Source organism: Mobula hypostoma, chromosome 11 (genome assembly GCF_963921235.1).
Source record: "Mobula hypostoma chromosome 11, sMobHyp1.1, whole genome shotgun sequence".
Taxonomy (NCBI): Eukaryota; Metazoa; Chordata; class Chondrichthyes; order Myliobatiformes; family Myliobatidae; genus Mobula; species Mobula hypostoma.
In genome coordinates this window covers 112,601,188-112,621,841 of record NC_086107.1, presented here as the reverse complement: position 1 = coordinate 112,621,841, position 20,654 = coordinate 112,601,188, and the positions used below count along the sequence as shown (strand labels likewise).

Here is a 20,654-nt window from a genome sequence, read left to right as displayed (position 1 = left end):
ACAGAGAGAGAGAGAGTAAACAGTGAGGGAGAGAGAGAAAGAGAAGAGAGAGATAGAGAGAGAGAGAGAAAGAGAGGAGAGGGAAGAGAGGGAGAGAAAGAGAAAGAAATGAGTGAGGGAGAGAGAGAAAAGAGCGGGAGAAAGAGAGAAGGAAGTGAGGGAAAGAGAGATAGAAATAAAGTTTAGACAAAATGTTGACTAAATGAGTTCGCAAGGGAACGTAATTAACGAGAAAATTAAAATTGTTATTTAGACTTTTTTTCCTGAAGAGATTGGTGTATAAAATAATGTGGTTAAAGTTTAAAAAAGAAGAGCAGGGCAGGGAGAGAGGCAAGCAGACGGGGAAAGGGAGATGGGAAAAAAGTCCAAGAGAGCGGAAATAAAATGGATCTCATTAAACAAAATAGGGATAGAGGGATTGCAGGATCTGCATTTGCAGAGGCAAGGGATTGTTGAGGGGAGAGAAAAGACGCATTTAAATCCCTCCGCGGGCCGGCAGGGGGCAGAGCCGCGCCATTGCAGAATGCCTGGCTGCGGCAAGAATTCAGCAGTGGTAGCAATTCTGGCGATTAATAATCACAGCGCCAGCAGTTTTGTAGTTGTGGTGAACGGTTTCTTTCACCATGCAAAGCAGTAATGCAGAGAGAGGGGAGCTCGTAACCATTCCCACTGCAGCAAGGGACCCAGGATCTCCTCCAACAAACTTTAAATCCACCAGAATTACAACAGGACCTTGTTAACATGCACCTATTGCTTCCCTCTACTGAGGAAGCTATTTTACAGAGAGGATAGGGTTAAAATAGTTTTATATTCAATTGCCAACTTGACCAGAAAGTACTTGAACTACCCAAAGCTATAGGGCTAAAAAAACTTAGAAACTATAAAGCTTTAAGAAAACGCAGGTGTCTGTGAAGGAATATGTGGTTGAAAACAGTAACTTGGTCAGTTTCTTTTGGGTTTCTGATATGGTGGAAGGTTGAAAACTGATCAGAAGGAAATCTTTTAGAGTTGTGAAAGGGTAGAAAATTCAGGAAGAGCGGAGTTGGAGGGTGGGTAAATTTCGCTGTTACCTTCAAAGGAAAGATCTTCAGCCACAGTCAGCCTGGTGAGGGAAAAAGCAGGGACCATAAGGCCTTAAGACATAGGAGCAGAATTAGGCCATTCAGCCCATCGATACTGCTCCACCATTCCATCATAGCTGAGTTATTATCCTCTCAAATCTATTCTCCTGCCTTCTCCCCATAACCTCTGACGCCCTGACTAACCGGACTTATCAACCTCCACTTTAAATATCCTCATTGACTTGGCAATGAATTCCACAGATTCACCAACCTCTGGTGAAAGAAACTCCTCTTCATTTCTACTATGAAGGGACGTCCTTCTATTCTGAGGCTGTGCCCTCTGGTCCTAGACTCCCCCACTATAGGAAACATCCTGTCCACATCCACTCTTGCGAGGCCTTTCAATATTCAGTAGGTTTCAATAAAATTCCCCCCCCATTCTTCTAAACTCCAGCAATTATAGGCCCAGAGCCATCCAATGCTCTTCATACTTTAACCTTTCCATTTTCACGAACCTCCTCTAGACCCTCTCCAATGCCAGCACATCCTTTCTTAGAAAAGGAGCCCAAAAACTGTTCTCAATACTCCACGTGTTCGAGGTGATGGTAATGGACCCACAAAACAGGGGAGGCAAGTAGAAACATGAGGTCTTACAAAGTCATTATGGGTGCTTAAGATGAGACACAGTAAACTGAAATGGGTTAATTGGTCTTGTTTAAGGGTTTAATCTTGTGAAGAATGGGAGGTTCAATGTATGTACTTAACAACCATCCTTTCCTACGTTTCATCATTGGGTGAGCTAACCAGTCACAGTGTGAGAATTCTGAAAGGTACAGGGCAATTCGGTCCATCTTCCTATACTGGCCAACAAAATTACTTTAGATTAATCTCTTTTCCAGCTGGCAGTCTGCCACTTGGCAGGTTCCAGCTTTTCCAGTGCCTACCCAGGGGAAAGTGAACTTTTCCAGTGTCTACCTAGGGGAAAGTGAGTTTTTCCAGTGTCTACCCAGGGGAAAGTGAACTTTTCCAGTGTCTACCTAGGGGAAAATGAGTTTTTCCAGTGCCTACCCAGGGGAAAGTGAACTTTTCCAGTGCCTACCCAGGGGAAAGTGAACTTTTCCAGTGTCTACCCAGGGGAAAGTGAACTTTTCCAGTGCCTACCCAGGGGAAAGTGAACTTTTCCAGTGTCTACCCAGGGGAAAATGAGTTTTTCCAGTGTCTACCTAGGGGAAAGTGATGAGTTTTTCCAGTGCCTACCCAGGGGAAAGTGAACTTTTCCAGTGTCTACCTAGGGGAAAATGAGTTTTTCCAGTGTCTACCTAGGGGAAAGTGATGAGTTTTTCCAGTGCCTACCCAGGGGAAAGTGAACTTTTCCAGTGTCTACCTAGGGGAAAGTGATGAGTTTTTCCAGGTATGGAGTTCTGGACAACTCATTGAGTGAAAGATTTTACTCAGTCTCCTCTACTCCTTCCACCACTGAACTCCTCCTTGTTGTAGCCTGCGCAATTTTGCAGAGAGATATAGGTCTATGATTCACATTAACACACTGCGTCTGTCTCACCCATTAACACTACTTGCTTGGAGGAGCAGTCCTAGGCGATGCAGAGAGCTTCAACTTCGACCGCCATCAATTCAATGCAGATATACTCTCCTCTCTCTCTCTCTCTCTCTCTCTCTCCCCCTCTTTCCTCTCTCTACCTCTCTTCTCTCCCCTCCTCTCACCTTCTCTCTTCCTCTTCCCTCACCTCTCTCCTGTTTTCCTTCTCCACCCCCCTCTCTCTCTCCCCAATCTCCCTTTCCTCCGTCTCCTTCTCCCTCTCTCGCTCCTCTCTCTGCTTTCCTCCCTTTCTCTCCCTGTCTCTCTCTCCTTCTCCTGCCAATTTGACAACTTGTAATACTACCGAACACGTGAATCCAAATTATTTTCTGCTCCCAGCCTCCTAGCTTAGCCTTGCAAGCTTTATCAAGAAATATATTATTCAGGCTGACAATGTGTGGGTGGAAGTTATTCAAGGAACTAAACGCTATTTGGGTTGGCGAACTATGTGACAGAATTGCCATCGTCATAGCCGTGAGTTCAATCTGCATCCTCCGGTTTTTCTAATACCCCCTCTGTTTCATCGCTGCCTGTGTTTTACCCTCACACCAGTGGGAGCGCCCCGGCTCGCTCTCTGTGCCCCTCCACGTATTCTGGGTAGTAGACTCTGTGAATATTATTGGTTTGTTATTGTCACATGGACCTAGATACAGTGAAAGGCTTGCCTTGCATACTGTTCATAGAGATCAGACCATTGCACTCAAAATGCTAGAAGAACTCAGCAGCTATGGAGAACAAATACTGAACACAACCTATGGACTCGCTTTCAAAGACTCTGGAACTCAAAGAGTCATAGGGAAGTATAGCACAGAAACAGGCCCTTCAGCCCATCTAGTCCATGCTGAACCATTTAAACTGCTTATCTCCCATCAGCCTGCGCCGTGACCAGAACCCTCCGTACCCCTGCCATCCCTGTACCTATCCAAACTTTTATTAAATAATGAAATCGAACTCACATGCACCACTTGTGCTGGCAGCTCCCAGTATTCCCATGTTTTCAGTATTATTTACAAATTTATCTACCTATTTAACTATTTAATTTGGCTCTATGTGTGTGTGTGTGTGTGTGTGTGTGTGTGTGTGTGTGTATGTATATAATATATACACACACACAGAAAAATAAAATTTATTTGTTTATTTTTTGTATTTGCACATTTCGTCTTCTTTAGCACATTGGTTTCTTGTCAGTCTTTGATCGGGTGAAGTTTTCCATTGATTCTATTGTATTTCTTTGTTCTACTGTGAATGCCCGCAAGAAAACGAATCCCAGGGCAGTATATGATGACATACACTGTATGAGGTTGTATAAGGCATTGGTGAGGCCGAATCTGGAGTATTGTGTTCAGTTTTGGTCACCAAATTACAGGAAGGATATAAATAAGGTTGAAAGAGTGCAGAGAAGGTTTACAAGGATGTTGCCAGGACTTGAGAAACTCAGTTACAGAGAAAGGTTGAATAAGTTAGGACTTTATTCCCTGGAGCGTAGAAGAATGAGGGGAGATTTGATAGAGGTATATAAAATTATGATGGGTATAGATAGAGTGAATGCAAGCAGGCTTTTTCCACTGAGGCAAGGGGAGAAAAAAACCAGAGGACATGGGTTAAGGGTGAGGGGGGAAAAGTTTAAAGGGAACAATAGTGGGGGCTTCTTCACACAGAGAGTGGTGGGAGTGTGGAATGAGCTGCCAGACGAGGTGGTAAATGCGGGTTCTTTTTTAACATTTAAGAATAAATTGGACAGATACATGGATGGGAGGTGTATGGAGGGATATGGTCCGTGTGCAGGTCAGTGGGACTAGGCAGAAAATGGTTCGACACAGCCAAGAAGGGCCAAAGGGCCTGTTTCTGTGCTGTAGTTTCTATGGTTCTATGGTTCTATGTATTTGGATTTTAAAAAATACTTTGAACGTTGAATGTTTCAGGCTCAGACCCATCATCAGGAGAGTCCTGATGAATTGACTCACCCCAAAAAGGCGACTGTTTATTCATTTCCATAAATGCTGCCGGACCTGCTGGGTTCCTCCAGCATTTTGTGTGTGGTCCTTTGGATTTCCAGCATCTGCAGAATCTCTGTGTTGCATTGCGTTGCAGCAATGTGCAGAATAAGGTGCAAAAGCTTCTGATAAAGGGCAGTGCAGGTAAACGATAAAATCCAAGGTAGATTGTGAGGCAAGTGTCCAAGAGACCGATAGCCAGCTAGATACGAACTGTCCTTGAGCCCGGTGGTACGTGGTTTCAGGTGTTTGTATCTTCGGCCCGATGATATCACGAAGAGTGCAATTCATGTACAACGCGGAGACTGGCCATTCAGTTCAACTTGTCCATGCTGACCAAAGTGTCTATCTAAACCAGTCCTGTTTGCATCCCTCTGAACCTTTCCTATCCCTGTAGCTGCAAAATCCCTGTTAAATGTTGGAATGACACCGGCCACCACCACTTCCTCTGGCAGCTCGTTCCATAGACCCACCAACCTCTGTGTGTGTGTTTAAAGTTGCCTCTCAGTTCCCTTTTATACCTTCCTCCCGTCTTAAACCTGTGCCTTTTAGGTTCAGGCTTGCCCACCCGGTGACCATCTCCCCTGTCTACGTCCTCCCTGACTTTCTAAGCCACCTTGCTGTCTCCTACACTCCAAGGCAAACAGCCGCGCGAGCTGGGTGACAGATGGTTACGGGCATTAAAGTAGAATAACTTATTTCGAGATACAGCACGGAGCAGGTCCTTTCGGCCAAACAGGCCGCACCCACTTAACCCTAGCCCAATCACGGGGACAATTTACAATGATTGATTAGTCTACCAACTGGGACGTCTTTGGAATGTGGGAGGAAACCGGAGCACCCGGAGGAAACCCACACGTTCAAGGGGAGGACATACAAACCCTCTTTACCAACTCTGAACTCTGATGCCATGAGCTGCCCCTGTGCTACTGTGGCACTCCATTATAACCCCCCTGAACCCACTATATCAACGTTCCTGCACGTAAGAGTGTAAGGGAGTGGGATCGGAGTACAAAGTAAAGCCAGTGAGGTCGAAGCTGTACTTAAGCCTGGCGGGTACGCGCTGTCAGGCTGTTGTATCTTCGGCGTGATGATACTACAAAGAGTTCAATTCATGTACAACACGGAGGCAGGCTCTACATGAGCCCCGATGTCGCGGCCCGAAACGTCGACTCTTTATTCCTCCCCACAGATGCTGCCTGACCTGCTGACTTCCTCCAGCATCTTGCCTGCGCGATGCTCTGAGTTTTCAGCATCTGCTGAATCTCCTGTGTTTGAGGAACACCAAAGGAACAGGCAGCATCTGTAGTAAGAGTAACTGAGTCAACGTTTCAGGTCTCATGGCATCATTCTCCGCTGCCTGACCTGCTGAGTGCTTTTATTTTTAGCGCTTTCTGTTGTTTCTCTACCATCTCCATTTAAAAAATCTTTATCCCACTACACAGTACAGGCCAGTTTTGGGGATTGATATACCTTCCTAGGTGCACCCATGGAACTAACAATGGGTGAGTTCAATTTTTTTTAAATTTACCTACTCAAATAAAGCCGAGCTATGACTTTACCTGTAGGACTGCCTACTCCTCATGGCCTGGAACTAAATAGCTGGCTGAGAGTCTGGGGCATCGGTGGGACGGGAGCACTTATGGGTACAGTCAAAGTTCCTTTAGCCAGTTCCCACTCCTGAACACGAAGCAATCGGCTGAAGGAGCTCAGCGACTCAAGCAGCGTCTGTGGCTAAAGAGCTGAGTGACTGAGCAGACTGGAGGGGCCAGAGGGTCCTTAGCCCCTCTGCTCTATCTGCTCCTCTCGCAGCGGGTGCTGTGAGTTTGGGACGAGGAAGTGATGGGTGCGGGTTTGATGCAACATCTAAGAGAAACTTGGATTGGTACATGGATGGAGGGCTGTGGTCCAGGTGCAGGTCAATAGGACAAGGCGGATTAATAGCTCAGCATGGAGTAAATGGGCTGAAGGGCCTGTTTCTGTGCTGTAGTGCTCTATGACTAGGTGACTCCACACTCATAACAGCCCTACTCATTGGCCGCTCAGCCCTAGAGATGGGAAGTAAGTGCATGCCAGCCTCTGACACCTACCGTCCAAAGTTCAAGGTAAATTTATTATCAAGGTACATTGTGGTGGTGCCATCCATTAGTCTCGTGAGACCATGGATCTGCGCCTGGAAAGTCTTGCTTCAGTCTGTGTTAGAGCAGCGTCTGTTGTGGCTGTAGAGGTCCACACGGGAGTGACAGTCTCGGCTGCAGCGACTGCACTTGAAGGCGCTGTCCTCCAGTGTTGTCCTGGTGCTGTTTTTCCAACGAGTGAGCTTTTCTTCAGCAGCAAGCCTCAGCTTCTCTTCGCCTCTTACATTATTGTCACCATATACAACCCTGAGATTCATTTTCTTGCAGGCATTCACAGTAAATGCAAAGCAACAGGCAAATAAAATGATAATAATAAATAATAAGCAATAAATATCGAGAACATGAGATGGAGAGTCCTTGCGGGTGAGCCTGTTGGTTGTGGGAACAGTTCAGTGATGGGGTGAGTGAAGTTGACTGAAGTTATCCCCTCTGCTTCAAGAGCCTGATGGATGAGGGGTAATAACTGGTCCTGAACCTGGTGGTGTGGGGCCTGAGGCTCCTGAACCTCCCTCCTGACGGCAGCAGTGAGAAGAGGGCATGGCCTGGGTGGTGGGGGTCCCTGATGAAGGGGTACATGATTTTACAAATTTAAGGGTCTGATAGAGGACATGCAGCTGAAGCTGTCCTTGCAAAAGGGGAAGAACCGTTCCCCGATTTACGAGCGACACGTTCTTCAAAAATATCTCAGTCAGTGGAGTCTTGTGAATTAAAAATGGCTGACAAAATCGACTGTGAGTGTGAGTGTTAGATACGGTGTATTCCCACAGAAGGAGAGTGGCTTGCTGTGTGTTATGGCAGGAGTCAGCTTCCTAACTCAAAGACAAGTGCCTTAAAGAGCCAATGGTGAATCATCGCAATAATATCTAAACCAAATCTTCATAAATCAAAAACTTACTGCATTCCGACTGAACCCAGTTCTTAGAATCAGAATCAGGTTTATTATTACCGACTTAAGTGACATGAAATTTGTTGTTTTTGCAGCTGCAGTACAGTGCAAAGGCAAAATAATTTCTCAAAATGATAAAATAAATAAATCGTGGCAAAAACAGAAATAAATGAGATAGTGCTCAGGTTTGTAAGTTATATCTCTCCCAGTCATTAAAGGTGCTGAGGGACTCCGTCTCCATCACCTCTTCAGACTGTGTGTTTCAGCCCTTACCGTCCACAGGAGAATCTCTTATCCCTCTATTGCCCTAAACATAAAGCAATTACCTTAGGTTACCCTGTCATTATTGAACTCTCTGCTAATGAAGCTGCTTCCTATTCAACCCAACCAGGGCACAGGACACTGCAGATGCACGAACCTGGAGCAACAAACAATCTGCTGGAGGAACTCAATGGGTCGAATTCCATTTGCAGGGGGAAGGAATTGGGGACGCTCCAGGTCATAACCCCGTACGTCAACAATTCCTTTTCTCCCACAGATGCTGCTTGGCTCACTGAGTCTTTCCAAGAGGCTGCTTGTTGTCGAGTCTCTCATAATCTTCATTGCGTTCTATCGCAATATGACAGGGCTGATCTGAGTATTTAAATGTCACGGTTTTCTGTATATTCCATTATGAGGGAGTTATGTTCATAGAAAACCCTGATTTTCCATAACATGAAGCCACATCATCCGCACAGGTATAAAGAAAAAAACATATGTGTATTATTTATTGATGAAAGCAGCGTTTTATTCTATGCCGCATATATTTTGGTGGTGATTTGTGTAAGGACAGATTTCTGTAAAGTGAATTGCGGCAGGGGGTTGCCTGTATTTGTAAATAGATGTTCGTGTATATTTATAGAGCCCTGTATTCAGGATATGACAACATTTATTTTGTTTGCAGGTGGCGTTCTGAATTTAATTAGCTTTCGGCAAAATTGGGTAGTTTTATTTGTATGGTTCTGTGTTGTGAGTATTTGGCTCTGAATGGAGGAGACAATTAAACGTATCGGTAGGAGTTGGGGGCAGCTGGGAGAGCCGCAGCCTCTGATTGCTGGAGTCACAGGTTCAGTCCCGATCTCTGTTGCCGTCTGTTTTCCTTGTGATAAACACCAGCTGTAAACCTATTTATTTAATCTTGTTTTTAACCAACATATTCTTATCTTTTATTTCCATGTTTTTTTCCGTATTTTGTACTTTTACCTCATTGCAAAGCACTCTGAACTACATTGTCTGTATGAAAAGTGTTCAATAAATTAAGCTATTATTATTATTTTGGGTCCTTTAACATCTGCCGGACGATGCTGAGGATGTTCTACGAGTCTGTGGTGGCCAGTGTGATCATGTTTGCTGTTGTGTGCTGGGACAGCAGGCTGAGGGTAGCAGACACCAACAGAATCAACAAACTCATTCGTAAGACCAGTGATGTTGTGGGGATGGAACTGGACTCCCTGACGGTGGTGTCTGAAAAGAGGATGTTGTCCAAGTTGCATGCCATCTTGGACAATGTCTCCCATCCACTACATAATGTACTGGGTGGGCACAGGAGTACATTCAGCCAGAGACTCATTCCACCGAGATGCAGCACAGAGCGTCATAGGAAGTCATTCCTGCCTGTGGCCATCAAACTTTACATACAACTCCTCCCTTGGAGGGTCAGACACCCTGAGCCAATAGGCTGGTCCTGGACTTATTTCCATCTGGCATAATTTACATTTTACTATTTAACTATTTATGGTTTTATTACTATTTATTATTTATGGTGCAACTGTAATGAAAACCATTTTCCCCGGGATCAATAAAGTACGACTATGACTATACTCCATTTGGGTAGCTTCCAACCTGATGGCATGAACATCGATTTCTCAAACTTACAAGAATGCCTCCACCCCACCTTCACCATTCCCATCCCCTTGTCCCTCTCTCATGTTATCTCCTTGCCCGCCCATCGCCTCCATCTGGTGCTCTCCCCCACCCCTTTTCTTCTTTCTTCCATGGCCTTCTGTCTCTTTCACCAATTAACTTCCCAGCTCTTTGATTCATCCCTCCCCCTCCAAGTTTCACCTATCGCCTGGTGTGTCTCCCTCTCCCCTCTCCCCACCGTTCAAATCTTCTCCTCAGTTTTTTTTTCTCCAGTCCTGCTGAAGGATCTCAGTCCAAAATGTCGACTGTATTTTTTTCCATTGATGCTGCCTGGCCTGCTGAGTTCCTCCAGCATTTTGTGTGAGTTGCTCGGATTTCCAGCGCCTACAGATTCTCTCTTGTTTGTTATTATTATTATTATTATTATTATTATAGTGTGGGTTTCCCCTGCACTTCCTCTGGTTTCTTCCGACCTGGTTAATTGGCCAATGTAGATGGCCACTAGTGTGTGGTGAGGGTTAGAATCTGGGAGTAAAAGATGATTGGTGTGAACAGTTGGTTGATGGTTAGCAGAGACCAAATGGGCTGAAGGGCCTGTTTCTGTGTTGCACCTCTGCTGGAATTTATAGAAAAGACTTACAGTTACTCTGGAACGACAAGATTGTCATAAAAAGCTCACGTAGGGATAGAAATCTGACCTGTCTTAGTTGGCCTGGCCTCCATGTTCATAGGATCTTAGATTTCTTCTCGATATTGGTTTCTACGACAATCTGGTCATTCCAGGGTAGCTGCAACTCTTTTCTATAAATTCCAAGATTTATTTCATTACTGGAATTTAAATTCCCCAGATGCTGCGGTGGGTTCTGATCTCACAGTTTTCGATCGATGGCCCAGACTGCTGGTTGCTCATTCAGTGATTTAACCATGATCCTCCTGCAACCATGTGCTGTCATTTATGGGTTATTAGAAAGCAAGATCACTAAACTGAAACTGGTTTGGAGTGCTTGTACGTATTCTGGAGAAAGACAATGTGCGTGTACATGATAGCGAATAGCAGCTCCTACGTGTGTAACGGGAGGTCTCTGCCTCTGCATTTATTATGGTTTTTGGGTCTCTCATGAACTTCATTATCACCAACTCATGCTAGAAAGAAAGAACAGATTTCTGTGTATTTTGTAGGAAATGATGGTGCTCCTGTTTTTTGTAAGTAATAACTAACTTAAGTATTCCACAAGATACGAAAACTCAACCTATATTTTAGAAAACAATTAATGAGCATACTCGAAATAATTGCTGCTCAATCTGTATCACCTTGGAAAACTTTGGTCCACTGCCCACTCCAATCAGATTCATTCTTCTTCAGCCCTTTTACCCCTTCCACCAATCACCTCCCAGCTTCTTACTTCATCCCACCTTCCCCCTCACCTGGCTTCACCTATCACCTGCCAGCTTGTACTCCTTCCCCTCCCCCCACCTTCTTATTCTGGCTTCTTCCCCCTTCCTTTCCAGTCCCGATGAAGGGTCTCGGCCCGAAACATCAACGGCTTATTCCTCTCTGCAGATACTGCCTGACCTGCCGAGCTTCTCCAGCATTTTGTGTGCGTTGCTCTGGATTTCCAGCATCTGCAGAATCTCGTGTGTTTATGGAAAATCACCACTTGTGTATGAATCTCTGAATTATTATCACACTGATCGAGGCCATTTATCCCATTGAGGGACTACTGGAGCAATCCAGTGAACATTGCCTCTCTGTTCTTTTCCCGTAACCCTTTATTTGGATTTTAACCTTCAAATACCATTGTTTTCCCTTTCAAAAGCTACCCATCCACCACCCTTTCAGACAGTGTATTTTAGATCATTGCCACTGGCTGGGTAAATATGGGTTTCTTGCCCCTGCACTACTGTGGCCTCCAGTCCTTGATCTCCCTGCTAATGGGAGCAGTCCTTCCCTATTTATTCCACCCAAACCTACCATGATTGCTTTTTGCATTTCCATCACCCTTTCTTTTAACTTTTACCATTGCAATGGGAATATATATCGCTGCCATATATCATGATATTAAACCTGATTCTGTTTCCGAACCCTAGGATCCTCGGTCTGCCCTCAAAATACAAATGCTTTAATTTTATTTGCACTTAGCGATACAACGCGGAGTAGGAATCTTCCGGCCCTTCATTTCCGCGCCACCCAAGCAGCCCCTGCCAACCCTGACTTAACCCTAACCTAATCACGGGACAATTTACAATGACCATTTAACCTACCCGGTATGTCTTTGGACTGTGGGAGGAAAGTGGAGCAGTTGGGGAAAAGCCTTGTATTCCATGGGGAGGAGGTACAGAAACTCCTTACAGAGCGGCGGAATTGAACTCTGAACTCTAGCGCGCTAACATTGTGCTAACCACTATACTACAATTCTGCATTTCTGTCACCCTTTCTCTTAACGTTTACAATTGCAATGAGAGTCGGGTCGAATATTACTGATGTATGTTGTGAAATTCCATGATACATCAGTGATATTAAACCTGATTTTGTTGTGAACCCTGGAATTCTCGATTCGACATCCTTATGGACTTTATACAGGATTCCTGCTTTTACAAATGGAGGCTTTGAATTAGGAAATGTGAAGGAGATTGTACTGGCCCTTTATAGACCCAGTGACCACTTTATTGGGTCCCTCCTGTACCTAGTAAAGTGGTCTCTGAGTGTACATCATTAGTTAGAGTGCGTTTGCACTTTCTGAGACTGATCTGTTGGTGAAAATAAGGAAAAACCTTGGGTTAAAATGCCTTAATACAAATTTAACTTCGACACCTAATGATAATATAGTAACTTCTCGCCTTAGGAATTTTAATTGCAATGATAAAAAATAATAATTACTGGGTTAGTTTTCGTCAAAAAAAGATTGGGGTTGTATGTTTTAAAAGCGAAGTTAAATCCAGTAAAAGGTTTTACTTCTTTTTCCCAATCACATTTTTAATGTGCTTTATGATATAACACATTGTTACATGTTAGATCTTGATATGTCCTTATTATGTCCTGGGAATGATACTCTGAGAAGGACTTATAAACACAGGAGCTTTGATAGATGCTGGAAATCTTGAGTAACATGCAGAAAATGCTGGAGGAACTCAGCTGGTCAGGCAGCGTCTATGGAGGGGAATAAAGAGTCGATGTTTTTAAAATTTATTACTTACAGCACGGAACAGGCCTTTCTGACCCACCAAGACTTGTTGCCTAGCAACCCAATGATTTAACACTGGCCTAATCATAGGACAATTTACAAATGACCAATTAACCTACTAATTGATACGACTTTGGACTGTGGGAGGAAACCCAGGCACATGCGGGAAGACCATACAAACTTTCTTGCAGAGGTTGCCAGAATTGAACTCCAAACTCCCCGAGCTGTAATAGCGTCCCATTAACTGCTGTGCTACCGTGGGGTGATGAGGGCTCTCGGTTCAAAATATTGACTCTTTATTGCCCTCCACAGATGCCGCCTGACTGGCTGAGTTTCTCCAGCATTTTATGTGAGAAGGACTTCTAAGCCTAGGGGAGCTGAAGATAAGATTTGCTAGGCTGGTTTGTGGATGTGGGACCATGGTTTCACAGAGCAGAAATCTGCTTAGGTACAAAATCAACTCCCTTACCCCCCCCCGCCACCAAAATTAACCCAACCATAGCCAATCTTAGCCCAAACTGAGCTTGAAGATATTAGCAGAAAATCGTCCCTCGTACATTGACACTGCAATAATTACCCTACATCCGTCAGGCTGTTGAATCAGAGGGGTTAACTTAACTCCAATTCAGTCACCCCATCACTGATCTGTTCCCACAACCTATGGATTCACTTTCACTTTTATTTGCTTGATATTTATTGCTTATTTATTTATTTATTGATTGATTGATTATATTGCTCTTTTTTCTCTTTTTGTATTTGCGCAGTTTGTTGTCTTTTGCACATGGTGTTTGTCCATCTTGTTGGGTGCGGTCTTTCATTGATTCTGTTGTGTTTCTTGTATCTACTGAAGAAAACGAATCTGAGGGTTGTACTTGGTGACATATGGGTGCTTTGATAAGAAACCTTCCAAGGCGCAAATCCATGGTCTCATGGGACTAACGGATGCCTATTATTATCGATAATAAACTTACTTTGAACTTTGAACCAGGGTTGCCAAGAAAAATGCCTGGGACCTGGTGAATTCCTTCACCACAGCCCCGAGGACAGACATCTCCCATGGTCCTGAGGCAAACTCGAAGAGATACCTGGGAATTTGGTGCCCCAGTGCTTTCCCAGTGAATACTCCCCGTCCTGTCTCTTACTGAAAATCTTGGTCACTGCTGACAACCAGCCGGACTTCAAAATGGCAGTCACTCACACCATCTTGGATCCAGACCTTTGTCTACTCCCAGTGGCACTCTCCGTTCCCGCTGTACCGCGAACTAACTGATGGTAGCGGCAAGGTGAGCATGGCCCATTGGCAGCTTTGGCCGTCGGAGCTCGGAATCTGTAAGGAGTCCGTACATACAGATGACGGCCGAATTGAACTCTGAGCTCCGACACCTCGAGCTGTAATAGCACTGTGCCGGTCGCTATGTTCCCGTGATGGCGGAGGCAGGAACGTTCACTTTGTTTACTAAAGGGGACAGCTGGAGGTGCTTGGTGAGGGAGAACGTTGAAGAACATCTCAGGTCAATGCCAGCTGGTGAAAAATAATTGCAGGGGAGGCGGAAGAGGATGTGGAGTACCACGGTAGCGGCTAGCGCGACACTGTTACAGCTTTGGGGCATTGGTGGGGAGGGTGTCACAGTTCAATTCCACCACTGTTTGTACGTCCTTCCCCTGGGTGCATGAGTTTCCTCCGGGTGCTCCAGTTTCCTCCCACATTCCAGAGATAGTAAGTTAATTGGTCATTGTAAATTGCCCTGTGATTAGGCTAGGGTTAAATCAGGAGTTGCTGGGCGATGTGGCTCAAAGGGGCAGAGGGCCTATTCCGTGCTGTATCCCTAAATTAATTTATTGCTGACCTAAGTCACCCTGACAGAGCATGGCCCATCCTGGATTCGGAGAGACTTACACTTGTAAACAGGCCCTTCGGCCCACTGAGTTGATGCCAGCCACTGGAGTATTGTGTGCAGTTTTGGCCCCAAATTTGAGGAACGACATTCTTGCTATTGAGAGAGTGCAGCGTAGGTTCACAAGGTTAATTCCCAGGATGGCGGGACAGTCATATGATGAAAGATTGGAGCGACTGGGCTTGTATACACTGGAATTTAGAAGGCTGAGAGGGGATCTGATTGAGACATAGAAGATTATTAAGGGATTGGACACGCTGGAGGCAGGAAGCATGATCCCACTGATGGGTGAGTCCAGAACCAGAGGCCACAGTTTAAGAATTAGGGGTAGGCCGTTTAGAATGGAGTTGAGGAAAAACTTTTTCACCCAGAGAGTGGTGGATATATGGAATGCTCTGCCCCAGAAGGCAGTGGAGGCCAAGTCTCTAGATGCTTTCAAGAAAGAGATGGATAGAGCTCTTAAAGATAGCAGAATCAAAGGTTATGGGGATAAGGCAGGAACTGGATACTGATTGTGGATGATCAGCCATGATCACAGTGAATGGCGGTGCTGGCTTGAAGGGCCGAATGGCCTACTCCTGCACCTATTGTCAACCATCATTCACAGATCCACACCAATCCTACACTAATCTTAGCAACTCTCCCTATATTCTCATCAATTCTCCCCAGATTGACCCCTTGCCCCACACAATAGGGGCAATTTACAGCAGCTGATTAATCTAACAACTCCCACAGAAGGCCTAGATAGAGTGGATGTGGAGAAGATGTTTCCTATGGTAGGGGAGTCTAGGACCAGAGGGCACAGACTCAGAATAGAAGGATGACCTTTTAGAACAGAGATGAGAAGGAATTTCTTTAGCCAAAGGGTGCTGAATCCATGGAATTCATTGCCATGGGCTAGAGGCCTAGTCATTGGGTATATTTAGAGTGGAGGTCGATAGATTCTTCATTAGTAAAGGTGTCAAAGGTTATGGGTAGAAGGCAGGAGAATAGGGTTGAGGAGGATAATAAATCAGCCATGATGGAATGGTGGAACAGAACTGACATGCTGAATGGCCTTATTCTATGTCTAATGGTCTTATGGAGCACCCAGACGAAACACACATGGTCACAGGGGGAGCATGCAGACTCTCACAGACAGATCCCAGGTCTCTATTAGCTGTGCCACAGTGCCGTGCTAACCTGAGCTGATCTGAACTGGGCATAAATGGTCAAGCCTCATCGGGCCCAGGCCAGGAATCCAGGCTAACCTGCAAAAAAGACCTTAGAGTCCAAGTTGAGCTCTTTGGAGCAGAGAAGGTTGAGTAGAGATTTAACAGAGGCGTTTAAACTCATGAAGCAACCTGATGGAGTCAATTAGAATGAACTTCCACAGGTGGAAGGGACCAGAGAAGATAGATTAAAGCTATTAGTGAAAAAAAACACTCAAGGGGCTATATTGAAGTAAATAAATTATTAGTGAGATTCCGTATTTCATGAGCGTGGAAGTGGGTTTGAAAAAGGCAATTGGACAAATCCACAAAGGCAAAATATTTCAGATCATGAGATGTTGGAGCAGAATTAGGCCATTTGGCCCATCGAGTCTGCTCTATCATTCAATCATGGCTGATGTATTATCCCTCTCAACCCTACTCTTCTGCTTTCTCCCCATAACCTTTGACACCTTGACTAATCAGGAACCTATCAATCCCTGCTTTTAAATATCCCCACTGACTTGACCTCCACTGCCACCTGTGGCAATGAATTCCACAGATTCACTATCCTCTGGTGAAAGAAATTTCTCCTCATCTCTGTTCCAAAGGGTCGTCCTTCTATTCTGAGGTTATGCCCTTTGGCTCTAGACTCCCCCACAGAGGAAACATCATCTCCATGTCCACTCTATCTGGGCTTTTCAATTCTTGATAAATCCCACCCCCCATTTTTCTAAGCTGCAAGGAGTAGACAGCCAGCACCATCAATCACTCCCCATATGTTAACCCTTTCGTTCCCGGGATCATTCTTGTGACCCTCCAGTGCCACATGCAGAGATGTGTTTGGTGGTAGGATCCTGTTGAAGATGTTGGAAATGATCTCCCAACCCTCTGCCTTCCACAGGGATTGCTCCCTCCCTGAGACTCTTGTGCATTTGTCCCTCCCCACTAATCTCCCCCGCCCCCCCAGCAGACATCACTGCTGGTGGAAAAAGTGCTACACCTGCCTATTCATGCCTCACCAGGGCTCCAGTTAGTCCTTCCAAGTGAGGCAACACTTCATTTACAAATCTGTTGGGGTCATCTACTGTATCTGGCGCTCCCGATGCAGCCTCCTCTACATTGGTGAGACCTGATGTAGATTGGGCGGGGAGCAGCTTTGTCGAGCATCTTCATTCCCTCTGAAAAAAAAATCAGGATTTCCCAATAGCCAACACAGTTCAATTCCAATCCCCATTCCCATTTCTGGGAGGCAGGATGGAGATATGTCTCTTCAAAGGAGGTGTGAGGAACTCCGTCCCTCTGCTAGTCTGCAGGTCACCCTTGGGCAAGGGCGAGGTGTAGCACCTGCTTAGCTCCCCCACCCCACCCCCTCACCCCACCCCGGATCAGGATCACGTGAAGCCATGGGAACAGGTGGTGGATGGCCGTATGAGCAGCTGATGCAGATCACAAGTCCTGGTTATGTGACCACTGACGCCATCTCTGAAGAGTATTGATAATGGCTGGGGTCACCTGTCTTGTAAAGACACTGTCCAGAAGAAGACAATAGCAAAGCACTTCTGTAGAAAAATTTGCCAAGAACAATCATGATCATGGATAAGACCATAATTGCCCACGTCATATGACTTGCCTCATAGTGAATGGACAAACGATTCCCATTCCGACATGTCCGTCCGTGGCCTCCTCTACTGCCATGCTGAGGCCTCTCTCAAAGTTCAAAGTTTAACGTACATTCATTATCAAAGTATGTATACATTATACACCCTTGAGATTTGTCTCCTTACAGGCAGCCACGAAACAAGAAACCTACCAGAGCCCTCTTTAAAAAAAACCAACAAACACACAATGGGCAGAGAGAGAGAGGGAAGAAACAAACTGTGTGAACAGTAAAAGCAAACAGCATTCAGAACGAAAGTGAGTCCACGGACGTTCTCAGGAAGGAGGAGCAACACCTCATATTCTGTCTGGGTAGCCTGCAACTTGATGCCATAAACTTTGATTTCTGTAATCTCTGATAATTTCCTCACCACCCTCCTCCCCCTGTTCCATCGTCTTCAATTCCTTACCCTGGCCCCCCTTTCCTATCTCTGGCCGACATCTTGGAATAGGAATGGGGATTGGAATTAAAATGGTTAGTCACCGAGAAATCCTTCCTTTGATAGTAGAAAATTATATCATAGAAAATTGTATATATTGTATACAGCTTTGTGTATGCATTGAGGAAAGCAATCCCTCTGTCTTCAAAATCAGACTTAATATCACCGGCATATGTTGTGAAACTTGTCAACTTTGTGGCAGCAGCACAGTGTATTACATAATAAGAGAGAAAAAAACTTGTGAATTACAGTAATTATATATATATATATATATATAATAGTTAAATTAAATAAGTAATGCAAAAACAGAAATAAAGAATTAGTGAGGTAGTGTTTGCGGGTTCAATGTCCATTCAGAAATGGGATGGCAGAGGGGAAGAAGCTGTTCCTGAATCACTGAGTGTGTGCCTTCAGGCTCCTGTACCTCCTTCCTGATGGTAGCAATGAGAACAGTGCATGACCTGGGTGATGGGGGTTCTTAATGGTGGACGCTGCCTTTTTGAGCCATCGCTCCTTGAAGATGTGCTGGATACTACGGAGGCTAGAGTTCGTGATGGAGCTGGCTCATTTTACAATTCTCTGCAGCTTACTTCGATCCTGTGCAGTAGCCCCCCACCCCACCCCTCATGCTAGACGGTGAAGCAGCCAGTTAGAGTGCTCTCGACAGTACATCTCTTTCACAGGGAATGGCAGTCCACCTGTACAATCAGGGGATCAGCAATGCATGTGTATGTTAGCGATGTCATCTTCTGTCTTCACGATAACAGCATAGTATGTTATGGAGAGTAATAGTTTGTGTACTTATTACAGGAAATATAAATCCTTGTGTCTCATTGGGAGAAAAGCAGCTGCTGTGTATAATATAGAAAATTGCAGCTCCTGTATATATTTAAGAATCAGAATCTCGCTCAGACTCACTGACAGCGGACACGAAATTTGTTGTTTTGTGGCAGCAGTATAGTGTAATCTACAAAAAACTATAAATTACAGTACTACATAAATTCAATTTAATAAGCAGTACAAAAAGAGCAAAATTAGTGTAGTAGTGTTCGTGGGTTCGATGTCCATTCAGAAATCTGATGGCGGAGGGGAAGAAGCTGTTCCTGAATCACTGAGTGTGGGTCTTCAGGCCCCCGTACCTCCTTCCTGATGGTAGCAAAGAGAAGACGGCACGTCCTGGGTGATGAGGGTCCTGCATGGATGTTGTCTTTTTGAGCTGTCGCCTTTTGCAGGCATCCTGGGTGCTGGGGAGGCTAGTGCCCATGAGGGAGGTGGCAGAGTTTATGTCTTCCTGCAGCTTTTTCCGATCCTGTGCATGCCCACCTGCTCCCCAACCACCATACCAAACAGTGATGCAATCCATTTGAATTCTCTCTGGGGTACATCTGTACAAATTTGCTGGAGTCTTAGGTGATATACCAAATCTCCTCAAACTCCTCATGAAATATAGCCACTGACAAGAACTATAGCAGATATGATATAGATTTTACTGAATAGTAACAATTATACAGCAGAGAGAATGACATATTTCACAGCTCCTGTCTATTTTATAGGAGAAAACATGCAAGGTATGTATTATAGCAATGAGCAAAGCCCACATCAGCAATCAGGTAATATTGTGGTGAGACGTTGGTTAGTCATACTGATTTCTGTTGTGTGAGCTACATATGGGTTTAGTGCAGACCAAGGCAATTGGAATTTTGTTTTTGCTGCAGTATATAGATCTGCTGACGCAGGCATTTCGTGTTCTCCAGCCTGTGCTCGTGCTTTGTGATCTCTCTCTTATTAAAGTGACTGGCTCTTTTGTTGGAGTCCCACCAGGAGACAGCAGTCTGCTGGTGAGGAGCCTCGAGTCAGTGTTCTTACACACACACACACACACACACACACACACACACACACACACACACACACACACACACACACACACACACACACACACAAACACACACACACACACAGACACACACACAGACACACCACACACACACAGACACCACACACACACACACACACACACACACACACATCACACACACACATACACACACACACACACACACACACACACAGACACACACACACACACACACACACACACACACACACACACACACACACACACACACACACACACACACACACACACACACACACACACACACACACAAACATGCACAAATCCCTCATCCCTTGTCCTGGGTTTCTTTGAGTGCAGATCAGCCGGTGATCGGGAAAGCTGAACGAAATGTCGGTGTGGGTTTTGCATGCTGCCAGCTTTGCCGAGGTGCAAATTAAATTGTAAAAATTCAGACTCCTGTGGAATCTTCTCTGTTGCCCCGAAACATTCAGACCTGATAAAAGAGCTTGCATTGACATAATGCAGTCCTGATGAAGGGTCTCAGCCTAAAATGTCAGCTCTGTATTTCCCTCCATAGATTCTGCCTGACCTGCATTTTGTGTGTATTGCTCTAGATTATAGGCCATGAGACCATAAGACTTAGGAGCAGAATTAGGCCATTCAGCCCATCAAGTATGCTCCACCATTCCACTGTGGCCAACTTTTTATTCCTTTCAACCCCATTCTCCTGTCTTCTTCCCGTACCTTTTGATGCCCTGATTGATCAAGAACCTATCAGCCTTCGCCTTAAATATACCCAATGACTAGGCCTCTAGAGCCGTCTGTGGCAGAGGGTTGACCCACCACCCT

The 20,654-nt window shown here is 45.1% G+C and overlaps 1 protein-coding gene across 7 annotated transcripts in view; it reads left to right on the top strand.

Annotated features, from left to right (window-relative positions):
* The window catches only part of LOC134354123 (potassium voltage-gated channel subfamily C member 1-like), a 232,180-nt gene that overhangs the window by 6,884 nt on the left and 204,642 nt on the right, over positions 1-20,654 (top strand). The gene's annotated exons all lie outside the window — the stretch shown is intronic.